Source organism: Neophocaena asiaeorientalis, unplaced genomic scaffold (genome assembly GCF_003031525.2).
Source record: "Neophocaena asiaeorientalis asiaeorientalis breed wild unplaced genomic scaffold, Neophocaena_asiaeorientalis_V1.1 scaffold228, whole genome shotgun sequence".
Taxonomy (NCBI): Eukaryota; Metazoa; Chordata; class Mammalia; order Artiodactyla; family Phocoenidae; genus Neophocaena; species Neophocaena asiaeorientalis.
In genome coordinates, this window is record NW_020173762.1 from 82,009 (window position 1) to 89,982 (window position 7,974).

Below are 7,974 nucleotides of genomic sequence, written 5' to 3' on the forward strand. Positions count from 1 at the left end.
ACAAAACTATCATAAATAAGCGTCATCTAGTAACAGAATCTTGCCATACATGAAGCAAAAACAGGTAAACAATCTACAGAGATAAAAATTAAATAAAAATAATATTTACATATGTTGGTGGGTATTGGCTAGAAAACACATAAGGAAAATTTCTGGAATAATGGGAAAAGTCTATGCTTAATTTGGGTGGTGGTTATAGTTTTATACACATTTATCAAAACTTGAGTTGTATATTGTAGATTTATCCATTTCATTACATGTAAATTTAACCTCAATGAAAAAATCAAAGGAACAAATATGGGTCAGACAGTTATACACGACACAAGATTTCATTTATTATCTGCATGCACATTATGAGTTAGATATCATTATTTTTTGATATGATGGAACTTATTTTAAGAGAGATTAAATGATTCACTCAAGGTCACAGAATTAGTTAGTGGCAGAATCAATATTGAAATGCAGTTTGGTATTTATTCCACTATACCATATTCTAATTTAAAAGATTCTATGTAACATAAGCATTATAATCTCTTATAAAATCATATGGTACTAATTTTTGGTTATGCTTTTCTATTTTTTTTTTCTTATTTAATGATCATTTTGCTGTAAATCATGTACCTGCTATATGCTCAAAGGTTTATGTCTTGACAGTAAGGCCATTGTCAAGAGGATCTTTGTTTGGAGTGGAAAAGTTAAGATAGCTGAGATAAACTTCTTAGTGATCATTAATAGGTGGAACATTCCAAGAATTACAAAGTCCTACCAACCACTATGTTAATTGAATAGAAGTTAATCATAGGTGTAATATAAGCCATACATAGGCAATACATTCCAACATTACCATTATACCAATATGTTAATAAAATTATCTTTTTGTGAGGGCTCAGGGTATTTTTTTCTTCCTTTGTTCCCTATTTCTATTTTTTTTAATCAACAAAAAATTTCTTTTTTCAAAGGATAACATATTTTTTAATGTGATTCATATTTAAAATGTAAATTAAGTGATCCAGAGGTTTAAAACTGAAGTCCTTGACTCGTTTGAGATTCACCATCTCCTGGGAGACAACTAAAAATTAACAGGAGTGATCAAGCCTTATTTTTGAATAGTAACTCTCCCCAAGGGAACTTTCTGCAGCTTAGAATAACAGAGAATCTGTAGTCCTGGATTTAACAAATTTTAAAATGTAATAAAATACACAACAGTTACGTTGTACAGAACTATCCTTATTGACTTAGAAAGCTCTTGAGAATCTTGCAATATGTTAGACTCAATCAGCATTGTGAACATTGTGATTATCATTGCCTATCATAGACTAATAAACTAGTCATTTGAACTTTCAACTGATTTGAATTCTACATAAAGGAAGTCTATTATGTTTATAGAAGCCTTACATTTTAATTCAATCAATAATATTCTTGCTTTGCATTTATCAGCACTTTATATATATTTCATCTTATAGAAGTTTAATTTGTATTTTTTGAATTTATTGCATTTTTGACACCCATCCCTTATTTAGTATTTATTCAATCGCTTATTCATTCACTTCATTCACTCTCAGATGATGCCATTATTTTTATTTCACAGAAAAAGAAGGAAAAAAACACACGATCAGAGATTTTCCACCTCATGCCAAACACCAAATTAGTCAATGAACCTATATTTGTGCCCACATACTCTACCTATACTCCAGATGTAATCGGCAATCACCCCTACATATGAATTGGATCCTAAGAACAAACGCAAAGACATTGCTCCTACAATTTTGGGCTATCTACTTTATCATTGTCTTTGCCTTCACATCTGGATCATAGGTTAAAAATAAATCATGCTTTAACATCTCCCACCTTAAAACCAACCAACCAGCTCTTCCCTGATCTCATGTCCTTCTGCCAATACTGACGTTTCTTTCCCGTCTCACTGTTATGGACTGAATGTTTGTGTACCCGCAAATTCATATGTTGAAGTTTAATCCCCAGTGTGATGGTATTAGGAAGTGGAGACTTTGGGGTGATTAAGTCATGAGGTCTTTATGATGGGATTAGTGTCCTTATAAAAAGAGACCGGAAAGCTCTCCTGCCTCTTTCTGTCACATGGTGCAACAAAAATTCAGTAGTCTGCAGCTAAGAAAAGAACTCTTACCAGAATTTGACCATGTTGGCACACTGATCTCAGACTTCCAGCCTCCAAAACTGTAAAATAGATTTATGTTGTTTATAAGCCACCTAATATCTATGGTGCTTTGTTATAGCAGCCAGAACCGACCAAGACACTCTCCTCACAATAAAATCTTCAAAAGAGTTGTCAATACTGATTGTTTCTACTTCCTGATCTTCAATTCTCTCTTGAATTCTCTCCAGTCATTACTCACCACCACTATTACCCTAACATCTTTGCTGTCAAGGTCACCAATAACCTTCTCTGTGAGAAGTCCCACAGTCAGTCCTCACTGCTCATTTTATCAAGCCTATCAACACCACTTGATAAGTTTATCATTTCCTCTTCCCTGAAATATTTCTCCACATTTCTTCTGGAATACCAGTCTTTCTTGGCTGTCCTTTGCTTGTTCTCTTCTGTGTTGTTCTCAGCTCTATCTACAATGTGTAGACCTGTGACTGCAATGACACAGGCATGCATTAATACATTTTGAATGAATAAATTAATGAATACTTGCGTTTAAAAGCCACTCTTGCTCTTCAACTGAAGGTAATCACAGAGTAGAGACAAATATAAGCATTAAAAAATGACTGCTAATCATTTATCTCTTCTAACGGCGGTATAACATGAAGAAAAAATGTTCCTATCACTATCATAAATACAGCCTAAGACAATTGTCATGTGACTTTTCTTGTATAATATTAAACCATGAGATTTTTTTTTACAGTTTTAGTATTGTCTTTCTAATCAGAGTATAATTAACATTGCTTTGCATTTGTATATAGTCTTAATTTTATATTTATCTACATTGTGTATATGAATGTTACAAATATATATTTTATTCTACATGTAAGATTTCCTGTGCAGATTACATGCTTGTCAAAAGCTTTCTCAAGTTAAATGATGAGAAGACAGCTCCATAGAAAATTTCTGTTTTAAGACCACTACAAAACTTAAACTTTCCATTTGAACAAAATAACAACAAACAAAAATTAAAATGTGCCTATTGTCCAAGAATTACTGGTTTCTTTAACATGACCCCTAGAGACACAGCAGGGTCTCTGTAAAATAAGAACAAGTAGAACAGTAAAACATGAAATTACAACATACTTTGGCATGTATGTGTATGTTTATTCTTTGGTTAAAAATAGTTCATTATCACTGAGGAGATTATTCAAACAAATAGAAGCATTACCATCTAAGAAGTCATGAGATTAAAAAGGAGATATCAATACTTATTTTTTCAGAACATACTTCAGAATACTTGAAGTATGCTCAAGTAGCATAATTATCCTATTCATGACCAGCTCACTGTTTTACCTGTCAAACTGAGTCTCTTTAGGTGAAAAAAAGTCATCATATAATGATTAGCAGACAGATGTGATTTAATAAATATTGAGAATAAAAGCACTGCACAATTTTAATGGATCTGTAATTGTAATTCCCAAGTATCTTTCCTTCCTCAACTAATTGGGTAATGACATTGCTAGAATTAATCCAAGGTCATCAGCTTGCACACAGTGCAGATGGTTTCTCCACTTTACGGGTATACAGGGGATTCGAGACTACTATTGCCTGCTGCTTTTCAAACTAATTTTTATTCTTAAAAATCCACGCTTTCACTGCAGCTGAACAGCTAAGCCGTATGTTACTTTTTGAATACTTTAAATTATCTGGTGCATGTAATTATTATGCTAAAACTAGCATGCATTAGTACTTTTCGATTTTGTTGTAAGAAAAAAACACTCACAGTACTCTGCTTTGTGGGTGTGGTTTTCTTTTTCCTCTATGTACCAAGCTTTAGTTTAAATTATGGCTCCAATGAGAATTTTAACCTAAAATACTTTGGTCGGCTGATAGGTTTCCTCACATGTAACATATACCAGCATAGTTCAGATTTTGCCTAGTGCTATTTAAGATACTATGTTAATCCATCTAGCTACTAGAAAGTTTGGCTTTGAGATATCTTTCCAACTTCTCCTGTGGTAGCCATGATAAATAGGAACAAGGTTGTTCTGTGCTTTTGTCAGAATTCTGACATGCCAATGGCAGGTTTGACAATTTGGGCCTTTTCAAATAATGTAATAGGTAAAACGTCTTTATTAAAAATAGGAATATCTGCCGCCGCCGCCGCAGCACACGCCATGGGGGCCGTGACTGACGACGAAGTCATACGGAAGCGTCTCCTCATAGATGGAGATGGTGCTGGAGATGATAGGAGAATTAATCTGCAGGTGAAAAGTTTCATTAAATAGTACAGCTCTGGATCCCAGGAAGAGGGATACAGCCAGTACCAACGCATGCTGAGCACACTGTCCCAATGTGAATTTTCAATGGGCAAAAGTTTGCTGGTATATGATATGAATCTCAGAGAAATGGAAGATTTTGAAAAAATTTACAAAGAACTAGAATGTAGCATTGCTGGAGCACATGAAAAAAATGCTGAGTGCAAAAAGCAAATTCTTCAAGCAAAATGAATACGAAAAAATTGCCAAGTATATGATGCATTGGCAAAAGTGATCCAGCGTCATCCAGACCGGCATGAGACATTAAAGGAACTAGAGGCTCTGCGTAAAGAATTAGAGCATCTTTCACATATTAAAGAAAGTGTTGAAGATAAGCTAGAATTGAGAAGGAAACAGTTTCACGTTCTTCTTAGTACCATCCATGAACTTCAGCAAACACTGGAAAATGATGAAAAGCTCTCAGAGGTAGAAGAAGCTCAAGAAAACAAGCATGGAAAACGCCAAGAATATGATGCATTGGCAAAAGTGATCCAGCGTCATCCAGACCGGCATGAGACATTAAAGGAACTAGAGGCTCTGCGTAAAGAATTAGAGCATCTTTCACATATTAAAGAAAGTGTTGAAGATAAGCTAGAATTGAGAAGGAAACAGTTTCACGTTCTTCTTAGTACCATCCATGAACTTCAGCAAACACTGGAAAATGATGAAAAGCTCTCAGAGGTAGAAGAAGCTCAAGAAAACAAGCATGGAAACTGATCCTAAACCATAGACCAACTAATCACTCACCATTCCCAAGAATACTGAAGTAGCAACATGATCTTAGTGTGTTCAGAATTTGTTGTGCTCTTGAGACATTTAAAGTTTTGGCAGTGAACTACGTTGCTTTTAAATATTAATGCACAGTTCATTCATATTTCTTCACACAAAGGGAGATGACTTCATTATATATTTGTTTTTATTGAAATGCCTTTTTTATACTTAAAAGATAGGAAGCAACACCCAAAAATGTTTAATGAAATGTTTTCAAGCCAGATATGTTAGTGCTCATTGGTATTCTAGGTAGTTTTTAACTGGTAACATTGATTTGCTCACAAAATAAGTGGAAGATAGTAAGAAGGTGGCATTTCTAGGATGTACATGAGAAAATGAGTCAATTTCTGGAAATCATTACCACTTTTGAAAATGAAGTCCATGAATAGGCTCTCAGGAGGGCTGTGAACTTGTGAAATTATGTACAAAATGTTTGTGGTGTATGCTTATTGTGGGAGAGGTTCCATGATATTAAGAATCACTGATATCAGAGGTAATTACAGATGCAAAATAAATCAATATGCATTACTTTCTAGATCTCTGTCCTTAATACTTGAGCAATGTGGTTGTTAAATGTTTTGTTGAAATGTTTTCTTTCTATCATTTTGTTCTGTAGGAGTCATTTTCAAGAGTCTTGCAAAAAGGATTTCATGATCTTTGTAAAAAATTAAGCCAGGTCTGAATCAAAAAAAAAAAGTAGTATCAATCATTCTTATTTGTTAATATTTAACAGTCACCAAAGTGTTTTCATATTAAATATACTTTTATAACACAAAAGCAATCTGAGCTCAGAAGGCAGATGAATCATTATTTTGCATATGAAAAACTCAGAGATCCAAATGATTCACTCAGGGTCCCACAGCCAATAAGTGACAAAACGAGGTTAGGACTTGCTGCTACTTTGGTCTTCCTAGAGCTTATTCTGCCCCCATGACTAGGTCCAGGGTCTTGTCTTTCATTTTCGTCTTACCCCATTCATAGATTAGGAACTAGCCATGTGAGGCAGATAGGCAAGATGAATCTATATTAGCCAGCATTCTCCAGAGAAACAGAACTAATAAGAACGATAGATTGGCTTATGCAATTATGGATGAAGGCAAATCCCAAGATCTACAGGGTGAGTCTGCAAACTGGAGACCCAGGAGAGTCAGGTCCAGTTCAAGTCCAAAACCCTGAGAACCAGGCGAGCTGCTTGTATTGGCCCACTCACATGAGGGAGGAAAAGCTGCTTTACTCAGTTCACTGATTTAAATGTTAATCTCATCCAAAAACACCCTCACAGACACACCCAAAATACTGATTGACCAAATATCTGGACACTCCACAGGCCAGTCAAGTTGACACATAAAATTAACTATCACAAAAACAAACTAGTTGTTCGCTATAATTATATATTTTTCTATACTGCTTCCCTAATTCACATAAGCTTTGTTAAAATTAAGCTCCATAAATCATGTTGTAAGTAGATGCAATAAATCTTTACACAAACAGAAACTATATATATGTGCATATATATATATTCAAAAGTTATCACTATAGCGAACCAAAAAAACCTAAAAGTTTATATCATACTCTGTAAAGTATCTGAAAAATGTCATACAAATAACTGATCCTCTGTATTCCAAGGGAGAATATATCATAGAACTTGAATGTAGAGATAAAGTGTGACCTAAGATGGACCCTGAAAGACAGATTATAATTAGTTAAATTAAATGAACAAAGAAGGCTATTCCAAGCCTAGGAAAACCTGAATAAGGTGAAAAGGCACAAATTTGGTGAACAAATTTTGAAAAACGTGTTGGGGACCATCAAGGATCAAATAAGATTGATGAATTAGGAGGGTTATGGATAATATCAATTTCCTCAAGTAGGCAGGATCTGATTCAGAGTAAAATGGGATCAACTGATGATTTTGAGCAAAGAGGTAATTGATGAAAGTAGTCAGGTTTCTGAAAAATTTGCTTGAGGTGATGAATAAAATGGATTCAAAAAGGCATAGACATAAAAAGGAAAACAAATGAAAATTCAGAATCCTTGGCACAAATTTATGAGTATATATAACAGGGTAGCTGCAGAAGGATAAAAAAGGAAGGAAACAAAAACATTACTAAAAATAAACAACTGTTTGAATATGTAAAAAAGGAAAATTCAATGACATATCAAGATTTTAAGACAAGATAGCTCGGGGGATGATGGTATCTCTGATACAAATTTAGAACCAGGACTGAGGCTTTGGCAACACTCACAGCTAGTGATATATAAGAAAAATTAAAACCAAACCAATGAAGAAGGAAAAGAAGAAAGGATCATAAGGAAGAGAGAATCAAATTGGAAATTTTACTTGGAGGAGAATGTGTCAAAAAGAGTAGATGGGGCTTCGCTGGTGGCGCAGTGTGTGAGAGTCCGCCTGCCGACGCAGGGGACACGGGTTTGTGCACCGGTCCGGGAAGATCCCACATGCCGCGGAGCGGCTAGGCCCGTGAGCCATGGCCGCTGAGCCTGTGCGTCTGGAGCCTGTGCTCCGCAACGGGAGAGGCCACGACAGTAAGAGGCCCACGTACCGGAAAAAAAAAAAAAAAAAAAAAGAGTAGATGTTCCAGAGAGGGGAAATAAATAACAGACTTACACACACATAGAAGACAGAGTAGTCTGAGGTTCAAACAGGGAAATAATTGGTGGAACTGTTTAGATTCCTTCTACTAGATGAACATTCTGTACACTAATCAATCGCAGAGGAAAAATTGTCACTGAATTCTAATT

General features: G+C 35.0%; 1 pseudogene; it reads left to right on the forward strand.

The window, feature by feature from the left end:
• The first annotated feature begins 4,302 nt into the window (after positions 1 to 4,302).
• LOC112403727 (THO complex subunit 7 homolog) lies at positions 4,303 to 5,173 on the forward strand (annotated as a pseudogene).
• The last annotated feature ends 2,801 nt before the right edge of the window (positions 5,174 to 7,974 follow it).